Below are 14,113 nucleotides of genomic sequence, written 5' to 3'. Positions count from 1 at the left end.
TTCGTCAACATGTGAATAAACACAACAACAATCATAACTAAAGTCAAAAAAACTGGAATCTCATTGAATCTCGTTCGTTTTAATATTCAATTCAATCGTTAAAGTCAAAACAAAATGATGATGATGATGAAGAAAAGAAAAAAAAGTTTTCAAATGTCAAAACTCTTCATAAATTGCTGCTGTATTATTCGTAGTGATGGTGGAATCATCATCACCACCATCAACATTTTGTCTCCATCTCTCTTCTATTGTGGTTCCGGCATTTTTTTTTTATTTCCCTATGTAAATCGGTTATTACGACCGCCGTTGCAATATATCGAATATATAATGGATGATGACATTGAATCAAATCATTCGATTATATATATGATGATGATGATCTTTGATGTTTATAATCGAAAAAAATGGAATTTTTTTTTGTCGTTTTGGAATTAAATTCTTGAACACAACATTTGCCCATCCTTACCACCATTACCGTTGCCATAAACATATACACACAGAACAGAAGTGCTGATTTTTATTTTTCGTTTCGCAAATCCTTCCACTCCCCCGTAATATATGAAAGACCTGGCGGAAGTTATTCCTTACCAGACTTTTTAACAGCTAGATCGAGGGTTGAGAATTGATAATACTCACTATTTCGGCCACTAGAGTCGCGTTTTATTCCAAAATCTAAATAACCGACGGTGATCACATTAAACGCAATCAAACTCGAAATAAATGATCATCAAATACACGTTTTAGACATTGAACAAAATTTATTAAAATAGAATAAAATTAGATGAAAATGAACGGCGAAATAACGGATCCCAATGTTCAGTCTGTCTATGGTTTATATATACCAAAAGAATAAAGATGCAAAGCGTAAGAGATTGCCAAAAATAAAGCAAAAGAAATAATAAGAGGGAAAATAGAAAATATAATTTCATGACCTATTTAATCATTGCCAAATTCTTGAAATATCTTCAAAAATAAGCTAATTAATGTCACCTTCACTTCTTATTGTTATCTTCACCCATATTCATTATTTCAATCCAAATATGGTAACCAGAAAGTAACAAGTGAAATAAATGGGAGTGGATGCTTGGCCATTACATCCCCCCACTCTTTGACGGAAATTAGGTCGGAAATAAAAGAGCAAAGAAAGAAAAGGAAAAGGAAAGTGTATGATATAGCTTATTTTCAAATGTATCAGTTGAACTCTTGCTTGTTTCATTTTGGTTCACTATGTCTTCTTCTATTTTTACCAAAGGTGAAGAATTGTTTGTTTCATTATTGATCATTATTAATTATTACCAATTTTTCGGTATATGACATATTCTTCTCAATTAATTTTAATTGAATTCAATTATTTAATCAAATAGATCAATTGCAATGAAATGATCATGTCAGAAATTATTGTTCCAATAATTTGAATTTCTTTAAAATATTGATTATCGATTTTCCACGCTCTTCGTTGATCATCATAGATTCAACTTTTCAGAATTTTCAAATTACTTTGATGAATCAATTTATTAGATTCTTCAGGTTTCAAATTCAGGATTAATTTTTTTGATGTTGATGATTTATTTATTTTCAATTTCATGGTTTTGATTGTCAAAATGGACAGGAACTTTAGATTTCCTCGTAGTTAATTTCAAGATAGGTGAAAACTTTAAGTTTGTTCATGGTTATAATCGATTTCGAGGATATTGATTTGATAACTGGATAACAACTTAAAATTGATGTTTCAGATGGTTTTTTTTTTTAAATGAAACACTTCAGTCATTCAGTTCGTTGAATTAAACGTTTTTTTTTTTTTTTTTTAAATTGAAGTATCCTTCTCACAAACATTGATTATTCCATTATCATTCATAATCGTCGTTATTATTGACGAAACAATAATTGATGACAATAAAGTTGTCGTTGTGAACTTTTGTGAGGGTGTTGATATTGTTTTTGATTTGGAAACATATTCAGGAATCACTTTTTTTTTATGGATTATGAAGTTAACAAAACTAATGGTAATGATGATAGTGATGGTAAATAATTCACATATTTTGATATTCTGTAAAACAATTCACAATTATGATTGAAATAGCATTTTATAAAATTATCACGATTTTTATCAATTTTGAAAATATTGTTTATAAATTCTTCATATGGCCAAAGTTTGACTTTGATAATTTGAATCGATTGATCAATTAAATTTCGAAAAATGATTTTCAAATGATTTTAAATCATGACCAACATGATTAATCATTCTTTTCCAAAATTTCTGCTTTAACATTGTGGATAAATTCCAAGATCGTTTGAAAAAAATCTTATTCAATATCACTGAACAAAACTATAATTTTAAATTTTTGATGGTGATGATATTAAATCAAATGATGGTGATGAACAATTTCAACAATTCAATATTTGATGAATATAACTCATATTCTGGATTGAAATAACGATTTCAATCATTATTAATCCAAGATTTAATATCTATCATTACGATAGATCAATAATCTTGAAAAGTAAATTGATGAAATTAATGATGAATCATTCACTATTAGTTCAAAACAAAGATGAACACTCAACAATTTTTTTTTTTTTTTTTTTTTTTTTTTTGAGAATATTCAATGATTTCAGAATTTCTTCAATGGTATCCAACAATTTATATTTTATCATCATAGACTGATAAAAATCGGTAGTCACCAATGACAACAATATTATTGATTTCAAAATATAACGTATAATGAATTGTGATGAATCGTTATATTTTCCATTATCAGGAACAGATTCCAAAAACAATACGAAAGAAATTTGAAATGGACAAATTCCATTAAATTGAAAAATTGTTGAAAACAATATTCAATTCAAAACATCGTAGTTTGTTTCAAGCAACTTAGAAGAGAGAGAGTGACGTTGGAAGTTTGTTAGAAAATCTTCTTTGTTCGATGAGTAAACATTGATAAAAATGAAAAGCATATCATACATGAGAAGCAAAAGAAAAGGGGTAGGGGTTGAGAAAAGATTTAGATCACATAAAAGTAAGCAAAAGAAAGAAAAGAAAAGAAAAGAAATGAAAAGTGATCTAAAATAATTCCCTAACAAAGTTTAGTATAAAACCAGACTGACCGTTCATTGATTCCTTATTCGCTTTTCAAAGAATGAAAATTCATTACAAATATAATTTGTCAATCAAGGTAAAACATTTAAAACACATTCAACTGTTTCGATACAATAAATTTAAATTGTTTCTTTACAATACAAAAAAGAATAGTTTCTGTGCCAAATATGTTAACCAATGATTATAATTATAAATAATTTAGACTGCAAAAAAAAAATTTTTTTTTTTTTCAATCACACTTAATTCACAGCTAGTTTTTCGTTGAAGACCAATGAGGTTTGATTATGAAGATTCTGTCATGATGATATTTTTTTTTTTTTTTTTATGTTATCAACCAACCATTTCAATGATGTTTCGTCCATGTTGAATTCCATAAACTTGACTCTTATAAGGAAACGTTGACCCAAACAGTGAAAAAGATTCCATATATCTTCTAGACAAATATTCTTCTTACTAATTGAATGGAACACAAATGTCGATTGATAATCATTAATTAAATCGAAGAAAATGTCTGACGCTTTTAAAAGGGAATAGAAATTCAGACCAGTGTATTTCATAAAGCAACAATTATCTTCATTTGTGGTTTTAATTGCAAACAACTTCGGAGATTTTCACTCAAATACTTCAATGATACTTCATTCTGCTTGTAGAATACTGGCACTGAATATAGATGAAATGAATCTGGTTACGTAGACACATTCTATTTTGATTAGTTCGTTGTTAGATGTTAAATCAATTTGTAAATATCTTCATAAATCTTTTGACAAATCTTCTATTTTCTATCTCTGTTATTGATTGATCAGAGATTTGTATTCGGTTTTTTAACGAAAGCACCAAATATCATCGATGCTACAACTATTGATGATAAAATCACTACATCAAACACATTTAACACTGCATCATAACATATTTCATTAAAGATGTCAAAAGACCAAACGGTTATTCTTCGTTTCTTTAGCCATCTTGTAAAACTTCACACGAGTGTCCTTTGATTACCATTTATAATGATTTAAGATGAATGTTGATCTGTGCATAGACGTAAGCTGTAGACAAGTCGATGTTTCTTTTTTTTCAAAATCAACGAAAATAATGGCGAATTTGTGTGAATAGGAAAGGAAAGAGGAAATATAATGCTGACTGTATGATACAGCAAAATATTTTTGATTTATATACATTGACAACTACTGAATTCACTACTGTTGGAAGAAAACAAAATCTTGATGAAAATTTAACATTTGTTTTGATTGTTTTATGTTGTTGTTTATTCGATTATTATTATCTTGGGACATGATAGATTCATATAATTGGAGATTTATGATGGTAAACAGATGATTCATTAACGCCAATCTAGTTGGTTGTGACGTGTTTAAATTTGGTTAGAAATTGAAGTCGATGTCGTTGAGAGAAGTGGAGATACAGGTGTTTGAACTAATTCAAAATTTCTTGTGATCAAATTGTCTTCTAACTCTGATTGCTCATACTGTATGTCTTCCTCTTCTTCATCGGATTCTTCAGGAACTAACTCATTTGAATTTACCAGATCAATATTTTCTATGTAAACAATATCTTCATGATTCACAAACGGTTTTCACTACATCAGGGGGTGATGGACAAATCAAATTAAAATTTCCTAATGGACCTTCTAGCCTTAGAACTAAGTTTTTTTTTTATATAATTTTATTATTTGATCACTGAAAATCACTTACGTTTGGGTTTTAGAAATTACTCCCCAAACGTATCAATAAAATGTGTCTATTGTCACATGAAAATACCTTAATTAAGAGAAAACTCTCTAAAATTTCCAATAAAATCAATATGAATTTATCTTAGATAGCTCTGCTGCCGAGCCGAGATGATGAAGTAACCTTATTTTCTTTAGAACTGCTTTGCTTTAGACATTCTAGATACAACTTCAAAATTGTATTGACTTTAGCCCCAAAACTCAATTCAAAATTCTATGGTTGAGGATGTAAAATTGAGTTGAAAACTTCAAATACTTATGATTAGTTTGAATTATTAATTCTTTCCAATACATTTAATGATGCCCGTATGTTGATAATTCAACTATAGCTAAGCATTCATTTTCGAAAGCAGAATAATTTATCTTATACTGTTATAATCTTCTAAAGAAATACCCAACCGTTAACATATCTCTGTCATCATCCAATTCAGTATCTTTTGTTTAAGGACAGCCCCAATACTAACATTGGATTTAAAAGTAATAGTAATTACTGCTTTATCAGGATCAAAGATATGTAACACCAGATCAGATGTTAAGATTTTAATTATTTATTAAATGTTATTTCAACATCCGCTGTCCAATTAAAATCTCGATCTTACTTTAACAATTCATTCAATGGAGCTAGCAACCTTAGTTTGTTTGGAATAATTCTTTGATAAAAATTCTACTTTACCGTTAAATTGACAAATCAATTTAAAATTTTTGATAATAGAAATAATTCGATATTCAAACCGATCAAACCTTTCCCAAATAATATTTTATCCGATCAACAACTCTTTATACAATAGAAACTTAAATTGATGGGAAACTTCATTCATCAGGTTAATTCGACAGGTGACAATGCTAATTGAGCTAATTTCACCAATATTTATGAAAACGTTAAATTTCTCAATTAATTGTTTTTGGAGCAGTTAAATCAAGGAATTTAGGTCTTGAAAATAATCTGGAAACAAGTGATCTTGCAATAAAACCTCTCGTGTTTGGCAAGGATTCTGGTGTGGAAAACATTTCAGTGTGAACTGTTTTTACAGAAGATGTAAAAACTGTAGTAGTTGGATCCGAAATTTCTAGATTTCTTCCGAAATGTTTTGGTGTTACCAAACCTGATGTATAAACGGAAGAGATCCTATCACCGTCATTTTCGTACCTTGTTGGAAGAGATAAAGATCTACTAACAGCTTTAGAATCTAATTCAGAAGTTAGTTCTGTTATCATTATCAAACAAGTTGTAGCCAAATCAATAATGGGAAGAACTTTATTACCTTCTTTCTCCCCTTTATCTACTAATGACATAGTGTTGACTATTAAATCACGTAGATCTCCCAAATGGACATACAATTGTTGAATACGGTCGCTAGTCAGTTCTCTAGCAACCTCATCTTTAATTTCCAACAAAGTCTTGTGTACATGATCAACCTTCAACTTGGCAGTTTTGATAAGATCATGAGTCAGTGATCTTGTTGTGGCCATTTTAATTAGAAAAATTAAAAAAAACAAATTAAGAATTTATTTACAAGCAAAACTTACCAAGAGAAGTTTTATGGCGTCCAAAATATTATAAATAATATAAATTTGACTCAATAATTGTAACACGTGTTATTATGGACCAAACCCTGGTCTGGGACGCTATATTTGAATGATTAATGTGTGTTGAGATATTTGGAGTTAACGTTGATATAACAACAACTCACAAAATAGATAGAGGAAAAACGTTCGTCTAATAAGTATTATTATTCTCAAGCAATAGAGTAGAATCCAGTCACAGATTAGACTGAATCCTGTTGGCTTGAAAGACCTGGCGGAAGTTATTCCTTACCAGACTTTTTAACAGCTAGATCGAGGGTTGAGAATTGATAATACTCACTATTTCGGCCACTAGAGTCGCGTTTTATTCCAAAATCTAAATAACCGACGGTGATCACATTAAACGCAATCAAACTCGAAATAAATGATCATCAAATACACGTTTTAGACATTGAACAAAATTTATTAAAATAGAATAAAATTAGATGAAAATGAACGGCGAAATAACGGATCCCAATGTTCAGTCTGTCTATGGTTTATATACCAAAAGAATAAAGATGCAAAGCGTAAGAGATTGCCAAAAATAAAGCAAAAGAAATAATAAGAGGGAAAATAGAAAATATAATTTCATGACCTATTTAATCATTGCCAAATTCTTGAAATATCTTCAAAAATAAGCTAATTAATGTCACCTTCACTTCTTATTGTTATCTTCACCCATATTCATTATTTCAATCCAAATATGGTAACCAGAAAGTAACAAGTGAAATAAATGGGAGTGGATGCATGGCCATTACATATATAATCACCATCACCACCAATACCAATACCAACACCAACACCAATCGAAATGGATCATGATGATGATGTGGAAAAAATCAACCGTGCAGAACCGATGAAAAGTGAATCACATGTGAAATATACCCGCCCATACAATGGATTTTTGAATCGGTTTTTTTTGTTTCTGTAAAAGCCAAATGATTTGACCCCGGAACCATAAATGCTGACATTTATAGAAAAAAATGGAGGAATTTAACATTAAATAATTGTGAAAGAAAATTCTCAAAGGAGATATAAATCTACACCGAATGATTCATTGCCCATCAAAAACAATGTATCGATTTTTTTTTTCTCGTATTCGAAAAAAAAGAAGAAAAGAAAAGAATCGAAAATCCTTAACTGGTTACTGGTTGATGGGTGGAGAGACACGAGAGGTCAAAGTTTGTGAAATGAAACAAAAAAAAAACATTTGACATTTTGAATCATTTTTCATTTTGTGCGTGGTGGTGATGGTACGATGGTGGTGGGAGCAAAATGAAAAATTGTTTTGTTTCATTAAACTACAACCCGATTCTGCCCCCACCGAATTGAATTCATTTCAACAATGAAAAAAAGTGAGTTTTTATTTTTTTATTTTTTTTTTTGTTGAAAATTTACTTCAATTCAATTCTAATCTATTTTTTTCGTTATTGTCGTCGTCATCGTCGTCGTAAAGCCATTGGGACAATAGTTTAATAGTACAAGGCTTAAAACATTGATTTGATGGTTATACGGACACACACACAATAATGTGATTTGTTGAAAAGTCGTTAAAAAATCATTATTTCTATCACAGCTACCAAATGATGATGATGATGATGATGAAATTCTGGAACACACAACCTTTTATGAAAACATCGAATGTCGATGATGAACACATCACACAGACATAGACAATCGTTGTCGACTTTATTGTTGGTTATTGTTCATCATCAATAGTATGGTATGGTATGGTGGTTGTGTATCGATTTCGATAGATTGGTGGTATATGCAAATAAGATTTATATATGTGATGAAAAAATGAAATTGATACAATTCTACGTGGTTGTGTTTGACTTTTGAAATTTTTTTTCTCAACTCCCCCCCTCCCCCACACACAAAAAAAGAATTCAACCAAATTCAAACAAACACAAAATAACTACGAATTGAATCAACCATAAAGAAAGTTTCTGTGGCAGTAAATGAAAAAAAAAGTGAAATTATTTCTACCAAACACACACACAAATACCGAAACTTTGAAAATTCTCTCTTTCTGTGAACCGTTTGCTTTTCCTTCATCATCATCATCATTTTTACTGTACACATCAATCCTGGTCAGTTTTTTTTGTTGTCTGTTGAACAAAATTGTATTGAAAAAGTTTTTTTTGTTTCTACTTAGTTTCGATGATGAACAAGAAAAAAAAACGTTTTTTCTGTGTTGTTTTTTATCATCATCATCATCATCATCATTGTCATCAACTTTGTCGTCATTTTATTTGTTTCATTTTGATTACGTTATTTGTTGCTTTATTTATTTGGTACCAAAAAAAAATGATGATGATGAACAATGACAATAATTTAGTTTCCGGATTCGGATAAAGAATTTCTGTTTTTTTTTTTTGGTTTGTCGTTGATTGTAGTGAAAACTTTTAAGAATTGAAAGACCAAAGATAACAAAAAAAAACTTGATTGATAAAATATTTTGGAGAAAATTTGATTTCATTTTGCAACATACCAACCAACTAACTGACCAACCGATCGACTGACCGACCAACCAACAACAAATATCAACATGGAGTGAATGAAAAAAAAAAGTTTTTTTTTCATTGTATTTTTTTCTTCCATTACAACAAACAAATATGGTCGTAAGTTGTAAAGCCGGAAATTCATCAATATTTTCTTGTGTGTGTTCAGACGTTGTTGTTGTTGTTGCCGTTTTATTGTGTTTGGTCTCCGGTGACCAACAAAAAAAAACAACAACAACAACAAAAACAACGAGAGTGAAAAATTTCATCAAAATGATGAACAAACAAGAGGAATATTCTTGTTTTGGTTTTATGATACATTCACTATCGCTATATCTATATGGATTATTCCATGGAAATTTAAAACTTTTTTTTTTGGATTTGATATTGTAGTTGTTGTTGTTGTTGTTGTTTTATTATTTGATTGTTTATGTTTACTATCGTTTGTTGTTGTTGTTGTTGTTGTTGTTGTTGATTGACTTTTGTTTTATTTCTTATTTTATTCTTTCTCTATCTCTTTCGTAGACAATCAATGTGCACAATTAAATCGCAAAAAAAATGGCAACAACAATCCAATTTTGTTTTTGGCTTCAAACAAATCTCTCTGGATCAACTCAATCAAAACCAAAACAACCGAACAACCAAACATTTTTGAAGTGAATTTTACAGAAATTGTTTCCAAGAATCCCCCATGAAAAAAAAATTCTAGTCTGAATAAATTTTTTCGTTCGCCAAAAAAAAATTCGTTGGAAAATGTCAAAAACAAGACAAACAAACAAAAAAACCAAAGAATTTGAGAATCGAATTAAAATTTTGGGAACAACAACAAAAAAAACTATCTCCCCACTATAGTTTTTTCAGTTTCACCATTTGATTGATTATGGGTCTTATTTTTCATTTCCACTTGAATAACATTTTCAACATTTTGAATGGAAAATTTGTTCAAATCAAATTTTGATTCACATCCATCCACACACACACACACACACATAACATCCATGAAAAATTTGCTTTCTAGAATGATAACCATTCAGTTTGTTGTTGTTGTTGTCGTTGTTGTTGTTGTTTGTTGTTGTTGTTCATTGTCAGATAATAATTATTAGCTAAAAACGATTCCAACAACTAACCAAAACAAAAAAAAAAAAATTTCAGAAACACTTAAAACAATTCAAGTCAAGAAAATTTTCATTTCTTATCGCAATATCCAATGTTTGGTATTTGGTCCCATTGCGATACAATAATTGCAGTATTTGTGTGTGTGTGTGTGTGTGTGTATGTGGAACAAAAACATTTCAAACAATTGAATCGATTTTCTGCAGAATTTTTTTTCATTTTTATTTTCATTTTACACAATTGCACACATTTACCCTTTTTTTCCAGCCATCATCATCATCATTGGAAATCAAGAAAATGATCCAAAATTTCATCAAGTAGTGTATATATATATTGGAAAAAAAACAGTGGAAAATATTTAATCGATTGGAAATTGTTCAATTTATGCCTTTCTATTGCTTATTCTTGATCGTTTAGTGAAATTGGAATTATTATGGAATATAATATTTCTGGCTATAATATTTTTGGCAATCCAGAAAACTTTTCGGACAATCAAAAAAAAAAAAAAAAAAAATTTTTTTTTTGTATCGACCACCACCACCATCATCATCATCAAAAAACGAGAGAGAGAGGAGAAAAAAACTTTTTGCAGCTGTGTGTGTGTGTGTGTGTGTGTGATCCAAAGTTCTGGATCGAATCAAATATACACACATGCACTTACATAAATGTCAGTTGCAGCCAAAAAAAAATTTGGAAAAGAATAACGAAATGAAAAGTTTAAATTAAAAATGACAGGTCTAGGTTCAACCTTATCATGGATTTCTCTCAGTGTTCCGGTAACGGCAAAGTCAATATAATTTACATTATAGACTTCTGTGTGTGTGTGTTAATCAACCGGAACATCATTTATAAATCATCATCACCACCACCACTACCACCAACATTACAATTACCATTAATAATCATCGATAGCAGTACTCAATCGAATCGGTTCTAATCATCATTTTTTTTTAAAGAAATTATGACCAATGGACAATATGCTGCTATTTGATTTGCAATCAATTTGTATTGACAACATTTCTTTATTTTGTTTTTTTTGTCGATGATTGAATCGAAGAAAAACAAACAAACAAACAGTTGGAAAAAAAAAGATTTGTGAAAGAAAACATTTCACAGTCATTTCATTGCTTGAACTTTAATAATAACGATGATGATGATGATTTCAAAGTTTAAAAATTGAATTTTCATCATCATCATCATCAATGATTATGATTATTATCCATTCGAATAATGGATCCATTATGATATTCAATAGTTGCTGTTGTTGTTGTTTTTTATTGAAAATCTCTCTGCAGATTGAATTCATCATACAGTATGTATTAATATTATTGATGAAATTGAATAAATCACCCAATTATTCCCTTTTCCCACCCCCTCAATATCAAGTTGTTTCCAAACAATCGATCAATAATGATAATAATCAATCTAATAACTAGACCAGGCTTTGGCAGTGGTGGTGGTAGTTGTGGTGGTAATAATGCACATAAAAATTCCAAATTTAAATCCAAAAATCATAATTTAAAAGCTAATTTTTTGTTTTGTTTTGTTCACATTCCATTGGTTGAATTTAGGAGAGAAAAAATAAAAAAAAATGTAAGTTCGAAAATAAGAAAAAAACCTCATCATCATCAATGGGCGATTCTTGGAATTTCGTTAGAGCAAAAAAAAAATAAAAATAAAAATAAAAATTTGTTTCAAATCACCAGAATTTTAATGTTAAAATTCTGATCATTTTCTTTGATCTTCCAACAAATGCACTTGTATAATTGTAACTTATACGCCATAGGGCCATAGCAGCAGAGTTTTGCACTTGATCTAAAATTCTTGTGTTGTTGAAAGGAAATTTTTTTTTGTTGTAATTTTTCATTTCCATTCCATTCCGTTTCGTTTTACTTGGATCGATGTTATTTTCTAATTTTCGACACTAACAACAACAACAACAACAACAAAATGTTTGCCAATTCAAATGTGTAAACATTTTAGACATTTCTTTTATCATGACCGGCATTGTTTATTTGAAAACAATGAAAATGTAAATTATTTGAAAAAAATCGATATGAATTTAGTGAATATTCACACAAACAAAAAAATTTAAAATTTTTTTCCAACCAGATTCATCACCATCATCATCAATGTAATTCTTCCGGATCTTTCAAGTGCAAATTTTTAACAAAAAAAATTTTTTTTTTTTAAAGTTAAAAACCGTTATGCATCCATGATGCCGGTACATCATCAACCATTATTATTATCATTTGAATTGACGAACCGAGACCATGATTTCATAACCCGATGTGTGTGTGTGTGTGTGGTAGTAGTAGTAGTCGTATTTTTGTTCTCATAATGGATTCAAATTGATTGATTTAACCATTAAAAATTTAAATTGATTCAATTTCACATACATTTCAAACGCTGCAATGATGATGATTAGATGCTAAGCTAAAAAACTTTTTAATATTCAAATTATAAAAATAATGGAATTTTCTCTCTCTCTCTCTCTCTCTCTGATTCACTTGTGTCTACTACTACTACTAGTACTAGTACGTCTGCAAGAATATTCCATATTCAATGTTGGTGATGAAGAAGAAGAAGAAAAAAAAAGAATTTTTGATTAGGTCATTCAGCCAATCAGTTTTTTTTATTCTTCATTCGTTTTCATTTTCATTTTTTTTAATATTCCGGATTGAGAAAAATTCCAAATTTGAATCGAAATTTTCTTTCTTTTTTTTGGCCGAAACAAAAAAAAAATACTTCAATGGTCCGAAAATGGGCCTGATTTTTTTTCTCCTTCCTCGATTGGTTATCGGTCGGTTGTTGGTCGTAAAAATCGACATCCACTTTGGTGTGTGTGTGTGTGTGACCAATACATTAACCAGAAAAAAAACAAAAACGTTCAATTCAATTTTACACTTGACTGAATATTTTTTTTTCTCTCTCCAAAAAAAAAAACCAACCAACCAACCAAACACCCACCCACCCATGATTTCAAGTTATTCATCTTGAAATTCAATAACAACAAATCAGATTCTGGTTCTTTTTGTTTTTTTTTGTTTTGTTTGCTAGTAATTTGCACCCGGAATCGTGTGTATATGACATGTACATATACTAATCATCATTATCATTATATATCAAAGAATTAGATATTTCATCATCATCATGATCAGAATGATGTAACCAAGAAAGAAAAAAAAATATTGTGGAATGTGAATCAGAATCGGTTAGTTTTTTCTGCCGATTCTAAAATATGAATCCATTTATCATTTAGAATTTTGTATAGATATGATGATTTTCTCTCTCTCTCTCTCTGTCGATCTCTCTTGTTTTCAATGTCAACTGTTTGTTGTTTTTTGTTGTTGTTGTTGTTGTTGATTGTATGATTAAGTGATCGTTTTATTTTCTCTGGATTTTTCGACATTTTTCATTCACATTGGATACAAAACTGATAAACAAACAATGTTATGACGGTGATGATGATGATGATGATCGGTTATGATTAACGATTACAAACAAGAAAAAAAAATGGAAAATTTCGACAACAATCAATTGACAACAAGCGGAAAAAAAATGTCTGAAACACACACACACACACACACACACACACATTTACAATCGGTGATGATCGTGTGTTTGTGTGTGTTGTGTGTGTAGAACAAATATAATTTCTTCACTTAATCATTGATTCAAACGAACAAACAAAAAACAAAATAATAATAATCAACAACAATGGTCATCGGTCATTGGACACGAAACAAATAGCCTGTGTGTGTGGGCGCTTGAGTAACATTCGTGTACAAGAGATAACAGCAGTAGTAGTAGTAGTTGATTTGGTTTTTTTTCCGGGAAATTTTTTTTCTTTTTGTTTAGGCGTATGGGACCCAAAAAGTAGTATAGGGTGGGGGGTGAATAAATTCATCAAATAGAAAATTGCTTCACGAAAAATGAATGAAGCAAAAAAAAAAAAACGTTTCCGTTTTCATCAATTGAATTCGATAATCATTCCAATGACGACGAAGACGACGACTACGGCGATTACGATGCTGATGATGATGATGATAGCCATTGTATTCAATATCGAATATAGTGGCCATTATTGAATCG

General features: G+C 29.7%; 1 long non-coding RNA gene across 1 annotated transcript; it reads right to left on the bottom strand.

Moving 5' to 3' along the window:
* Positions 1–554: 554 nt before the first annotated feature.
* LOC142597790 (uncharacterized) lies at positions 555–7,161 on the bottom strand. Its single transcript, XR_012832410.1, has 2 exons — positions 3,552–7,161; positions 555–3,481 (listed from the first exon to the last, which is right to left on the bottom strand). It is a non-coding gene; the product is annotated as an uncharacterized LOC142597790 (long non-coding RNA).
* Positions 7,162–14,113: the final 6,952 nt, after the last annotated feature.

The sequence above is a fragment of the Dermatophagoides farinae genome, chromosome 9 (genome assembly GCF_024713945.1).
Source record: "Dermatophagoides farinae isolate YC_2012a chromosome 9, ASM2471394v1, whole genome shotgun sequence".
Taxonomy (NCBI): Eukaryota; Metazoa; Arthropoda; class Arachnida; order Sarcoptiformes; family Pyroglyphidae; genus Dermatophagoides; species Dermatophagoides farinae.
This window is presented reverse-complemented; position numbering and strand designations above follow the sequence as displayed.